This window comes from Argiope bruennichi, chromosome 11 (genome assembly GCF_947563725.1).
Source record: "Argiope bruennichi chromosome 11, qqArgBrue1.1, whole genome shotgun sequence".
Lineage (NCBI taxonomy): Eukaryota > Metazoa > Arthropoda > Arachnida > Araneae > Araneidae > Argiope > Argiope bruennichi.
In genome coordinates, this window is record NC_079161.1 from 90,379,398 (window position 1) to 90,394,670 (window position 15,273).

General features: G+C 30.6%; 1 protein-coding gene across 1 annotated transcript in view; it reads left to right on the forward strand.

The window, feature by feature from the left end:
- The first annotated feature begins 316 nt into the window (after window positions 1-316).
- Window positions 317-15,273, forward strand: part of LOC129957508 (probable helicase senataxin) — a 42,307-nt gene continuing 27,350 nt past the window's right edge. The window contains exons 1-2 of the mRNA XM_056069840.1: window positions 317-450; window positions 14,707-14,774. The gene's annotated coding sequence lies outside the window, so the exon portion shown is untranslated. The remainder of the gene's footprint in view (window positions 451-14,706; window positions 14,775-15,273) is intronic.

Below are 15,273 nucleotides of genomic sequence, written 5' to 3' on the forward strand. Positions count from 1 at the left end.
TCAAAAAGGATCGATGTTTTGGGATTTGGTAAAAAAATAGAAGAGGTACCGACGCTCATATATTTTTTTGAGTGACTGTAATAGGATTGGTACTACACTTCACGAATCCTAACCTCGAATATCGTCGTATAGATCATTTCATTGGCTCTAGTATGACAATGTTCCAATACTTCGTAATGTTTTGAATAATTCCGATAAGAAGCATTTTTTCTGGCTGTTGAAAAACGCTTTTAATGCTATTAGAAATTGGGGAAAGAACACTTCTGAAACGAATGCTTATTCAAATTTTGTTCTTTTCTGTTCTGATGAATGATGTGGCGGGTTTTGTTCATAAATATGCGTTTTCAACAGTCGGATAGTCATTTTATAATTCTAACGTTTGTCAATGTAAGTAAAAATTACTTACTCTAGTCAGAAGAATCTTTCTTTAAAGTTAACATTTAATTCCAGGTCAGTAATTTTTATTTTTCTGGTTGTAGTTCATAAATAAATATGTGATTAGAGTTTTTTACTTACTTGTTTCGAATGGAACGTAATTATTCATAATGGTTTCAATCAAGACTTCTCCTTTCTTTGTTATTTAGTTTTATGTCTACATGTAATGATTTTCATTAAAACGAGGATACTTTCTTGAGTTCCTAATATATAAATGAGTCTCTAAAAGTGGAAAGAATAAGAATTGCTATCTGCCATGATTTAAACCCCTTCCAGGAAGAATTAATAATGAAAAATTGTGCATGAAATAACCATTTAGTTTTTTATTTAAGAAAACTTGGTTTATTTTATAATTCCTACATACTGGTAATGAAAATTATATTACTATGTAATTGTAATTCGTAAGTTCATATTCAACGCTTCTTTAAAAACTTCTTATGACTTCTGATTAACATGTAATTTTCGTGTTCACGCCAAGCACTCCCATATTATTATTATTACTTTTGTTCAGGCACATTATCTATTTGCTTTCAAAACCATTCTTCTTGTGATGTGTCTATGACTCCAGTGCATTCACTGAAATTATTTATAAGTCGCTAAGACTATTTTGTCTTCTTGGTAATATTTCACTATCGTTAGGTGTTTTTTTTTTTTTATCAGTATCAGGTAAATATATGCTTATTTCTTCTGATTTTTCTGAATCCCTCCAATCACCTTGATTTTCATAATCTACAATAATCTTATTCATTATGGTGTTTATTTCACAACATTCTTTCCTTTAGTAAGACCGATGTTCACTCTAAATGTTTAAGAATGAAATCCATTGACTAACAACAATTTGGCCCTGACTTTTACTAATACAATCTAACGGTAAATAATATGCGATAGTAATCTATATCAACATGAATAATGAAAATGCCACCGAATTCTGTATACTAGAAATTTTAAACCAAATTTATTATTATATTCAGTAGTAACTTTAGTCGCATGACGGTATAGCTCGTCTTTGTGCTACATGGCATGAAAAATCAATTATTAGCTATACTCGTCATTTTTCTGGATGGGGTTAACGGCCTGGTGGAATTAAAGTCGAAATAAATTTCTAAGTAAAAAATAATAATAATAATAATAATCTTGCAATTAGTAGAGAAATCTAAAAGGAGTATCTCCCCCCCCCCGTACACTCTCTTCCGTTTTATTTCGCAAAATGCGAGTTTTGTGTTTCATTTCTCCGGTGGTGTTGCGTGGTGTGGAGAGGGGGGTGCCAGCTCAGGTGTCGTTCTCGTCACTTGACCGTGGTTCAAAATGACGAGGTCCGTCCCAAAATAGCCCTAGTGTTGCTTTAAAACGGGACGTTAATATAACTAAACTAAACTAACTCGTGTTTCATTTCGCATTGTAATAAGGAAACCGAATGCACACTTTGGACTTCTTCCCGAGATCAATTGGATTCAAATTTTGGTACATATCTACAATTGCAGCTTCGTGACAACAATCTAAATATCGTAATATTAAATACTGAGGTAAATTATTGAATTGTCAAAAGATTCGAACCCGATATTGAAACGAATATCCAGGCCAATTCTCTGCAAATGGATATTTCACAATTTGACAGAAATCAAGAAATTTGTTTTAAAGATTACATACCCGATTTCTACTGTTTAAAGCGTTTGTGAATGAACGTGTGTATAGCTAAAAAGACGGACATAATTTCAATTAGTTGTTTTCAGGACTGGTTGAGTTCGGAAACATGAAAATTCGTCAAAACTAAACCAAGCCATAGTCATTATGTTCACAAACTGATGGATTTGCAGATATAATTCCAAGAGTTTGTTTTTCGAATAAGAGAAGATCTGAAGATGGCTTAAAATTTCTAATTCGAATTTTTCGACAATTACAATATTTTCTAGTACAATACTTTTTTCTTTTCTCTGTTCGTATACAGGGGAAAAAAAATACTTAGCTATATATAATGCATTTAGCAAACGCGCTAGCGTACCTAAAAACTGACAGTCAATTCATTCAATAACTATTTTAGTTCAAAATTAAATATATATCTATAGTTTTTCTGACAAAATCTTGTTCTAAATCATTTGTATATTCTACTTCACCCAACTCTTTATATTTTTGAGTTATGTATTGTACAAACGAACGGCAACTAGATGATGGATCTACTAGCTTTCGATGAATCTATTATAATCTGGTGTGGTGTGGCGTAGAGAGGGAGGTGCCAGCTCAGGTGTCGTCCTCGTCATCTGACCACGGTTCAAAATGACGAGGTCCGTCCCAAAATAGCCCTTGTGTTGCTTTACAACGGGACGTTAATATAACTAAACTAAAATGAATCTATTATAATATTTAAAAGAAATTTAGATTTTTCATCCTTACGTTAAATGCCAAATTTCATCAGTCTAGCTCTTTTTTTTTCTATTATATTCAGACAAACAGACTTCTAAAACTTTTTTTTTTTCGAATTCTAGATGTCAAAACATAGACTTAATGAAAATATCCTTATAGACTTCCACTATTACTATATTTTCTGAGTGCAAAAAAAAAAAAAAGTGTTTTTTTTTTATTAGTTAAAAGAAAGTATCTGTTCGAATTATGTAGATATCTATTTGAATTACAATTGAATAGTAAATAAATTGCATCTACTTATTAAAAGATTTTTCAAAACATAATGTATTGTTGTGCAAGAAAAAAAAAAATTAAGCGCCTTTGTATTCAAATAGAAGAAAAATATTAATCGCAGTTTCCTGATCTTATTTTTGTTAACATGACCTTTTTTAAAAAATTTTAATTGAATAGTCTTTTAACCTGTCGAACAACTTTTGCATGATTAAAATTTACAACCCCATACTATTTAATTGTCACCTCCATATTTGACAGTAGACCGTAAATTTTTGATATGTATTGCTGTATTTGGTTTCCACCAGGATTTGCAGATATTCCGAACTTTAACATTCAGGGATCAATTTTGCTGCACTAGTTTTTGGATTAAAGTGAATTTGTTTTCCAATCAACCTTTCTTCACGCTCATTAAATGACCTTGGACTCCCTGATCTTTGCTTGTTTTCAACATCAATTGTTTTCTTGAATCTGTGAATAATGTTAAAAACAGTAGACTTATTAAATTTCGAGATATGTTCTATACAGCTAACTGATTTTCAATTTTTCCAATGACTTTACAAGATTTCGCTCATCAACCAATATATCTTTGTTTCTCGCCATTTTTTCCCCTGATAAGTATTCTTATTTGGTGAAATTTTTATGTTTAAAATTGTCTAAAAAAAGTGGTAATGAATTCAATTTTATTGATGTGCAATATATTTGTTGAATTTCTCGTTTCAAAAGTGCCCCAATACTTTTTTTAACTCCCATTTGCCTTTGAATTATATTTGAAAAGCTAGATCAAATTGCAATTTATTCTAAAATACGAATAAAATTTTCCTTGCAAACTATACATTAAATCCTAAAATATTTCTTGATTCCTCTTGTTTTCATTTTGTGATAAATAGCTTTTTAGTTATTCATGCCAGGTGTCCCAATATTTTTTGAGCGATTGTGTGTGTATATATATATATAATATATAATATAATATAATATAATATATGTAATGATATTTTAACTCTAATTCAATTTAATTAATTTTCATAGTAACTTCATCTTAATTTAGCCCATAGTAACTTCATTCTAAAATATTCTCTTATTTCGTGATCCAATTCCACTGTCTCTACTTAATTAATTCAAGAGAAGCTTTGTTCAATTGTTGAATCAGCTAAAATCTAACTTTCCCACACTACGCGCGAAGAGATAACATACCGCTGATCAAGCAAATTCTTTTTTAAAATCTCCCTTTGTTTCCCCTACCTTCTCGGCGCCTGTAATGAAAATCCCTATCGAAATCTCATAATACATTAGCACTGTGAAGAAATGTTTTCCCTATCAAAATCATAGGTTATATAAGACCAGGGATAAAATGTCCGAGAGCTCTTCCCTCATTCCTTTCTGTGTCGTTCTGTGTGCTCGTCGCTTGTACATATGCTTGCTTCTTCAAAATGAAATAAAACGACGTCACGAAATTAAAAGTATCTTCATTGTCTTCAAACTGCATCATGCTTCGCAACAAATAATGTTACATATTAAAAAGCCGACAGGATTCGAAAAGTATTACATATATATATAATATCGCTTTGATAATTTATGATTTAAATCGCCGATTATAAATGAAATCAATGTTATACATTATACTCGCAAATTAGTTTCTCTGGCGGAAAATATAAATCTTTCTGGGTCGGGGTGGTGCTCATGTACAGAGAGGAGGAATTGTCGAATGAGTGGATATTCTGGAGAATACACTAATAATGCCTGATTGACAGATGGCAAGTCGTGGCTTTTTGAGCGCATGACCAATTAATTATTTGGCCATTTGGTGTCGCCGTTTCCATGAAGACATTTAATTTTAGTTTATAAATCTTAATGGTAATTCGATGCATGCACGACAAACGACACAGTTGTTAACTTTTTCCAAACCTATTCTCTTTATTTTTAGTTGATTCTCTACTTTCCTATTTTTGTAAAAAAAAAAAAAAAAAAAAAAAAATTCTGGTTGCGGGATTAGCAATTGATTCATTTATTTACTGTTTTCAAAACATGGATTCTGTTTCTAAAAAATCAATTCTCTTTTTTAAATTAGTATTAATGTTTACTCTTCTATTTGCTGTTCTAAGTGCTTGCATAATTTATTACTATTTTATAAACTTTATATAATGAGTTTTTTTCGTATTTTTTAGCTGAAATATTTTTAATCAAAATGCAAATCCGCTATATCAGACATTCCGATTTGGCGCCTGTTGAGGCTGTTGTAATGCCGCTACGTTTGCAAGTTGAATTTGTTACTACTCTCTTCAAAAAATGTCTGTTAATAACAAAAACTAATCTGTGTCTGTATTTGATAATGTCTATCTAATATAAAATAGTACATATACTTTGGAAGACGAAAATAAGTCAGTGTGATTTTTTTTTTTTTTTTGAAATTTCAATTAGAGTTTGATATTAAAAAATTAAACAACATTTTTGATTTTTACGGGATAATTTCTGAAAATATTATTGCAGAAAAATAATTCTTATACCGAATTAAAATTCAATATATTATCTTTGGAATGACTGACGAATTGAATTGCTATTATTTAGTTTCCCTTTATAAAAAAAGAAAATATTATTCATAATTTAGAAAGATGCATTTATAACTTCATTGAAAATCGAAACGGGTTTTTTAGTTATACAAATACTCAACAAAATTGTTTTTTAATAATGAAAATTAAAGCTTGCAGATTCTACTTATTTTCTCATTTTATTCATCTTATTTTTTAAATATCGCAAGTAATTGTGGAAATATAGTTTACAATCTTTTGTTCACTTTCAATAGATTTTCTTTCAGTATAGTTTATTTATAAAAACATAAACATATAAATAATATGTAAAAATATAATATAAAGTTTTAAAAGCAATTTTATATGAAATAGGAAAAAAAGCGAGAATTTTTAGTGCAATCTAAAATTTAATTATAGGTTCCAGCATTTTTGAAATCATAAAGGAACATTTTAAAGAACTACAAAGCAGCTCGATATAAAATGTAGAAAAAAAAAAGCTAATTAAGAAAGTTCCAAACGTTTTTAAGAATGCTGTTAGAAGAATATTCCAAAATGTAAAAGATTCTTGATTTTAATTTGAATAAATTCGTATCCATGGCCTTTGTAAATTCAATACACATACAGAATTCAAACTGTTCTGGAAATGTATATCGCAAAAAGAATCGAGGTTTTAGGGACCGAGGTAGTTGCTTACTTTGCCTACTTAATAATCCGGCTTTGACACACACACACACACACACACACACACACACACACACACACACACACACACACACACACACACACACACACACACACACACTTAATTGGCATCTTTAAAAAAATTTTTTCCTCCAAGTCAACAGCAATTGAATTCCATTGTTCTTTGTCTTTATTTAGGAACTTTTTAAAAAAATTTCTATTACATCCGCTATTCAAGCTCTACATACATAATTCAGTGGCGCATAAATTCAAACAACTTTTTCAACTATTTATCTAGACTGAGTTGCCAAATTAGTTAACCACCCCCTCAATACAACATTGGACCACCTTTTACCCTTAATATTGCATGACGGCTTCTTGGCGCGGATTCTACGAGATGTTGGTAAGTGGTAGGCGGAATCTGAGACAATCCGATAAACTGCACTTTCCAATTCCTTAAGATTTGATACTGGGTCCAGCTGCCTGACGTCTCTTTCGCCTCGCCCCACAAACTTTCAATTTGTAATCTGATAATTCTGCGGCCAAAGAAGCAAATAAATGCCCCGTCATGCTCTTCGAATCGTATAACGACAGCTCCAGCTTTATGACAAGGAGCACTGTTTAGCTGGAAGTATCCATCCTATCAGGGTACACAATTAATATAACAGGATATACTTGATCTGTGAGTACACTTAAATACACTTGGACGGTCAGACGTTGTTTCACAATAATCAATGGTTCCATACAATGCAAGGAAGCATTCTTAAAACCATAATATTGCTTCCACCAGCTAGAAGTGTTGTGACAGTGCAATTGAGGGTGCATGCTGCTTTCGGGCTTCTCCATACTCGCACACTGCAATCTGTATGGTGTAATTGAAAACGCTATTCATTGGACCATGTAACCTTTTTCCAATCATCAACTGCCAAATTCTTGTGTCCAGTTTTGCGAATGGAGCTAATTAGTTAAGATTTCCGACCATATAAGCGCGGCTTCCCTCGCATATACGGTGTAATGAACAATTGGTTCAGAGATCTTTATTCAGATTCGTTGCAGTTTGACGTACTGTTGTTCTTCCGTTGGACTGAAGAATCCTGACAAGGCTCCTTTCCGATCAACCATTCAGCAGTTTGCGGCGACCACAAGTCTGACGTTGAGACCCGGTTTTCTGCTTAATAGTTTACTCTCTGTAAACATTACAGTTTCTGCTCTTCAACACTTCATTAGTTTGGCGGTTTTGAAGATCTAGTTCCGACGCTTCGAGCACCTGTAATCATCCAGAGTTCAAACTCAATTAAATTACATTTTTTACCTATTCCTTCGTAATTAAAACAATGCAATTGATGCTTCACTTGCCATGCATTCCCTTTTTTATAGCTATACCACCGTTTAACGGCAATAACATGAAGTTATGGCCGATTTACGTGTAAATGGCAAGTGGTATCAATAATTTGCCCACTAGGTGTATATTTAAAAAAGGAAATATTTATGCGTAAATCTGCGTGTCGGTAATGTCCAGACAGGTCTGTCACACTTATAGCTGTGGATTTGGCATGCAGGCAGTTGTTATGATGAATGAATGAACTACGAAGAAAGAATTTCAAAATTTAATGTTGAATTTTCTCAAAATTTAATGTTTTGTGTTTCGATGATTTTTTCATATGTATTTTACCGCTGCATGGTTTTTAATAATCGTAAAAAAAAAAAAAAAGTCTTCGCGTTGTCAAAAATAGCAAAGTATTCTTTGTCAAAAGAAGTTTGTTTTCGATCTCTGGTCTAATATAAGGAATTCCTTAAAAACTAGTTACTTTCTCCTAAAAAAATTTTTTAAAAGCTGATGCTAAAACTTCTGCATCCGACATTCTATTTCCTTAATCTTTTTCAAATTTTTCAAGATGATTATTCTAACATTTCGATCCAATTTAAATTAAGAACGAATAAAATATCTTCATTGATTGATTTTTAATTATTTTTTAGGTAAGTTGATAGACTTTTTTTCACTGATCCAGTCAGCGAAGAGATATTCTTCCATAAATGATTTGGCACGTGGCCAAATCAAACTCCAGGAAATCAAATTTGAATGAGAGCTTTTGTATTTTTAAGCAAAGCCAAAAGATTTTATCAATCAGCAAGAATTAAAAATAAATCGTATACTTTTTTAAGCGTGTTTAAGAAATTAATAATCGTTTTCAATTGTTTTTTTATTTAATTAAATGCAGGGAATAACCTTTTTAAATAGATTTTAATTTTGATTTTCTTTTCAATTATATCGAGAGAAAAAAAACGGCTGTTTTTTCTTTTCTATATTTATAAAAGGAAGTGTTAGAATAAAGTTGAATTAGAATTCTTCACATTCTAGTGTTTTGAAATTAGAAGTTTAACAAATATTTAAAAAAATTTGTAATTGGAAAAAAAGTTATTACTGTAGTAACAAAAGATGCAGTGAAGATTTTTTATTTTACGGTCCTTTTTCTTATTCTTTCGAAAACTCAATTGAGATACGAACTTAGATGGGGAAAAAAACTGTAATTGTAATTACTTGGAAGTTTATAATTTTTTTAGTCAATTTTCCTGGAAAATATTAAAAATTAAGATTTCTGCATTAAGCATTTTTATTTCTTTTAAAATTTTTTTTTATAATAATTAAAATATCTCTTTAATTTAGAACAAGAATGATCAAAATATTTTCATTGATAAATTGGTTACTGATTTTTTTTCCAAATAATTGAAGCTATTAATAATTACTACAACGATTCTAATTGAAGGTACTTTTGAAAGCTAAGTGTGTAGATATCACAAAAATGTTGTGTTTAAAGATGTCACAACCTCCGAGGGAAAAGAAACAACCTGAAAAAAAGCAACAATAGGAAAACCAAGTCCAAAGATTAGATGGAAGAAATGAAGCAACATTCATCGTCTCATGGACAAAGCTACGCGGGGTACTACTTATTCTTATTTAAAGAATTACTTGAAATTACGCATTTTGAAGCCACAGCAAAGGAATTGCTCTGAATGTAAATTAATAAATTAACCCAGCGTCTACCATTCATTTCTGTATAATACACAAATCGATTCCTGATGTTGTTCACGTTTGCTTCGATTTAAAATATACTCAACAGCAAACTCTAGAGGAGCAGAAAATTTGACAAAAATAAACATTTAGAACAATCGATGCACTTTATGTAGGGCATGTATCATTATTTGAGAGACATTATTTTTTTCTTACGAGAAATCTTAATTTTTACTGAAATAGTTTTTAAGATTTTCAAAATGACTGCAAAATGGCCTCTCTCTTAACATTTTGTTATAATATTTATTATTCAACCGTATACGAGAGCTGTCTAAAAAGTATCTTGAATTTCCTGAATATAGTAATGATGCTAGAGTGGCGCCACTGTGCAAAGTAGAAGAGGGCAACTGAATGCGCATGCTTAAATTTTTTTCCGTATTCGAGTGCGTCAGTCGCTGCCTGCTGGCCGCTGAGTAAGATGCTGTATAAGCGTTTGTTAGATTTTTCATTTCTCTCAAGATGATTGAAAAAGTTGAGCGAAGATACTGCATCAAATTTTGTCAAAAGCCTGGTAATTCTCATAGCTAAACGATTCGTAAGATTCAGCAAGTGCTTGATGAGGCTATGGGGGGGGGGAGGGGAGATGTAACACAAGTGAAGGAGAGGTTTAACAGATTCAAAAATGGTCGCACATTGGTGAACACGATCACGAATAGGCATCAAAAGGACAAACAGTACTATCAACAAGTTGTAAGCCACTCACGCTGGTTTTAAAAGAAGTTCTATTATTCGATTCTTTTTTTTATACGCCGATAGCTAAATGCGTAATTAAAATGAGACGATAACAAATATATTTCAAATAACAAAAAACCGAAACAAAAACAAAAAATCCGTGAAGCTTGTACAGAAATATTGTAAATGGATTTAAATTGTAATCATACCCATAATACACTTAACTTTTTTATGAAGTAAAAGGAATACTTTCCTTTAAATATTTACTGCGGTGCAAGTACATTTTCGTGTGATTTTCAGCATCTCTTGCACTTATTTTTTTTAATCCTATAAATTTATTTTTGATAAAAGAAATAAACTTTTTAATGCCATAATCTTACCTTGGTACCCCATATTTTAAATCATGTAATCTTTTGTATAAAACCATATTTTACTTTCTTGTATTTAAAATATAAAGAAAGTATTATAATCGTCCAAACAAATCAAAAAAGTCCGTCTGTCTTTCGGTGACAAAGATAAAAACGCTTTGAGCTGGATAGAAAAAATTTAATATACAGTCTTTACACCAAATCTGCAGATTTCTATCAGATTTTGAGCAAATACCGTTCAGAAAAAGTTTGTCTGTCTGATTATTCGAATATAGGTTAAAACGATAACTACAAAACGAAGAGGGCTAGATGAATAAAATTCGATACAGATTTAACATCTACAGTTCAGATACCTGTCAAATTTTGAGCCAAATCGAATAAACAATTGACCATCTGTCGGTCTGCTCTTTCAGAAGCATGTATATGCGATACTTGAAAAACGCCATGATTTAAATGTATGAAATTTAGCATTGATTTTGTGACTAAAAATGTAGTTCATTGCCAAATTCTTGTTTCGATTGGTTGTAAACAACGCGTTTAAAACCCAAATTCGATATTTGGACATGTTTAACCGCATGCGAGGAATGAATCGCCAAAACAGTCGCCAAGATCACACGATGGATTTATTGAAAATGCTGTTTTAACGTAAAGGTTAATATTTTGTAATTATTGTATGACATTATTGTGCAAGGCGTTCTCTTGGTCTAATCAGCGTTTCGTTTCCAACGTTGGAATTCTAATTCTCTAATACCTTTATTAAAGAGTATGCGAGAAAGTTATGGGCGATACCACTTCCACTCTTTACATCTAAAAAACGCTTTATCATTATTACCTAATTTTTAGTTTTAAATATATTTTAAAATTGAAAATCGCATTTATTATAAGATCCTGTAACCAATTTTTCATATTACAATTCCATTAATAATTATTCTTAGCTTATATCTTAGTTTTATAAATTATATTCTTAATTTCTAAAAATAAACATTCTAATTCTTGCTTTTTAATTTTATAACTTTTGCAATATTCATAATTTATTACTTGAAAAATATGATCTAATCAGTTGCAGGTGAATGTTTTTATTCTTTTTATGTCAGGACGGCTTATTTGCTTTTGGGCAAATGATCCAATATCTAAATAATCGATTAGTTTTCAGTTGGGAGAATTTCAGAACGATTAATGAATAATATCAAAGTTTCTGGAATTAAAAACTATTCAGAATTCAAGACCATTGGAGCGTAAATGTAAAATCGATTACAATAAATTTAAAGAAAAAGAAAAGAAACAATTTAAATAAAAGCAAGTAAAATTATTGGAATTTAGATTTCTTTCTGCTTAAGATAGAATGCAGCAGAACAAATTTTCTTAGTTTTTAGAACAAAATTTTCATTTGCATCTTTTATTATGACCATTTATTCATAATGCACTGTACTCGCTATTGGAAAAACAGAGGAAATTTTTAAGAAGAGTATTTCTCAATTTCAACGACTTATTACACCAACTTCTCTTGGCATAATATATAATACATTTATAATAAAGATGAATATGTGGTTGTTTGTGAGTGTGCATGTGTGTGTTGGTGCTCTACGAACTACAGTACACTCCCGATTATCCGCGGAATTGGGTGGCGCGGCCGCCGCGGATAACAAAAATCGCGGATAATCCGAAAAAAGCTAAAAACGGGTATAGCAAAAGAGAAAACAGTCATTCCAACTTTGAAAAATCGTTTTATGTACAATGAAACGTAAAATAAACAGCAGGAAATGTTTAACTAACGCTTAATATTTTAGTATATCACTCAAAACTAACCTAAAATGCATTTTGTTAATGAAAACAGAAAAGTGCTTTGTATTTACGAGAGGCGTCAAGGATCCACAGAAAAATTAATACATATGTACTGTTTTAATACTGTAATGTATTATGTAATTACAAAAGCATAACTGTAAAACTGCACCTTTTTGAAAAAAAATCAGTCAAAAAACAACAACAAAAAAAAAAAAAACTTTGTGCGGCAGGCGCGGATAATCCGCACCGCGGATAACCCGCCCCCGGATAATCGGGAGTCTACTGTATATCGTTTAATTTAGATAGTACCCAAAGTACCCTTAGATAGTTACCAAACTTATCACAAATATACATTAAAAGACGAGAATGTGCACCTTTGAGCTCGATTTTTTTTTTTTTTTTTTTTTTGAAATTTTAATAAAAATGTTATTGAAAATTAAACAAAATGTTGGTGTTTTCAGCGACAGCTTCCTAAAATATTACAGTTCAAAATTGATATGTACATTTATATTAGAATTCAAATAATTATATTTTCACTGTTAAAATGTTTTTGCTAATTATGTAAATATATTTTTTCTATATTCAATTAGTTTGAAAAATTTTTTTAAACATATTTCCCAACAAGAATCGTAAGAATTCTGAACGAATATTAAATGCATCACGAACAAACAATACAAAGAATTCTGATGGAAGAATAAAGATTGTTGGTAAAAGTCACTGTTAAAATTGTAGATATATTTTCTTTTGTTTTATATTCCGAATTATTATCGATATTAATATAAAAAAATAACGAAACGTGAAAAATAGTGCAATTAAACTTCTGTCCTTAACACAAATTATTGGCGAAGCCGATTTCAGGAACGCAAGCAATGTTTTTACTTAAATTGAGAAGAGTCTGTAAATGGTTTAAATTTATAATAACATTAAAATGCATATTATTTACGTAAAGAAAAAAATGTAAAATTTTATTTTACATTAAAAATTTAATTACAGTAAAATTTTATTTTACATTGTTTTAAGTTAAAAATTAGGCTACAGTTTTTACAAATGTTTAAGAAATTTTCAAAAAAAAATAATAATTGGGTAAGGGTAGGAGTTGCATTATAAAATGAACAAAACTACGTAAGGTGTCCAAGTACTAAAATTTGAAATTTAAAAATATCTTGCTGAAGAAGTAATCAAGACCAAGTTAAAATAATATTTAATTAAAAAAAATTAGGGATCATTAATTCTAGTAAATCAGCTGGTAGCCAAAGACATCTAGATTGCAAATAAGATTGTTAAATTTTTTGAATAAACCATCTAAATGGATGAAATTTGGTTGATAGATTGGAGATTGATAGATTTCTGTCTGTCAATCCAATCTTCTAATAGGTTTTTGTCCGTCTATCTGCGTGTAATGTGAACACATTAGCTAAAGAAATGTAACGAGTTAAAAAGATGAAATTTGGCATATAGATATTCCTAAAATAAGACTTATGTACAAAATGTTTGACCAAAGTCATTAAAAAATTAGCCATCTTACTGGGTGTGTTTATGACAATGACTTAACACACCCTGCAAATAAACATGCAACAAACTTGAAATTCGGTATCGTTAGACCTAATTTTAAACTTGTATCTAATTTTAGAACCATAGGTGAAAGATCGAAATACATGCTAGAATCTCTTAGCTCCCAAAGTTTAAGCATGTGATACTAGGAAAATATAGGAGAATGCTAAAGGAAAAACATTTCCATCGATATTTACATTTTATATGAGCACATCGTAATATTGCAAAACAGTGAAAATGCATAATAAATAATAAATCGATTCTATGTGACACCTGAAAATAAACTCCGATTCCAGGGTTTCATCATATCAAAATTGTTTCTGCAATTGATTTGCATGATTGATTGCATGTGTATTTCTGAAAAGTTTTTCACCTTCCTGGACATTTTTGCCTATATTAGTGGCTTCTTGAGATTGATACTATTCAGCCACTTACACCACTATTTCCTTGGTCTCTTGAAAAATGTAAAAAAAGTGTAATACACAAAATATAAAATATTTTTTGGAAACTTGAATGCCTTTCTCTACCATGTTAGGATTAGGATCAGAAAGAGAAATTTATAGAATTTTAATGGACGTCAAGTCAATGGCTCTCGACCTTATTGACTTTGGCGATAAAAATAAAACTTCTGTCAAAATTCAAGAAATCTGACCTCTACCCCGGTATTCTTCTGAAAAATTCAACGTGACAGCATTTTCTGAATATAAAAACTATATGAGCCATAGAAGTAGACTAATTGATCCTACATTGTAACATTGTTTGTAGAGCGAGGTTCTTTTAATAATCATGGTTGTGTTTTCGTTATTGTGCTTCACAATTTCTGCAGTATTCATGGAGTAAAGTGTCATTTGACTAGATTCACTGTCGGAAACTACTAGACATTTTTTGCAACAATATTTAATTAATTTTTTTGGGGTTATTTTTTAAATTTTAGATCAAAAACAAAATATTCTTCATTTTCTTATATTTCTTTTAAAACTATATACTTTTGCAGGACTTACTAAGATAAAATGCAAAACTCGCTATGACTGAAGGACCATTTCGATAAGACCGAAACATAAGGTGAGTCACAAATTACCATTTTTTATTATCTTTTACACATTGCCATTTACAATGGCTATAGCCAGAAATGGCCTTTTTGGTTGATATAGGTAAATGGCGGCCATAAATGTTCAGTATTTTTCATTTATAAAAAAAGGAAGGAAATAATTATTACTAATCCATTTAGTAATTCCTCAATAATAATAAAAAATGTTACCACCACCCAGAAAATATGTAAATTAATGTTGGGTAAAATCTTTTGTACTGAAATAATCAGTCTATTTTTATAATCAAACTAGCTGCCTCTCACGACCTCCTCCTCTGATTAACCGGTTATATTGGTTGTGCTCAATTTAAATTAAATTTCTTATTCATAACTTGATATTCACGATTTCTACAAAAAGTGTATATACAAATGTATGATGTTGCTTCCTTGTAAGGAAAAGTCTTACATATAATTCTAATGGATGCCGGATTAATGATCCAGGATTTGGTGCAAACCTGCTGATTTTAGCGATGA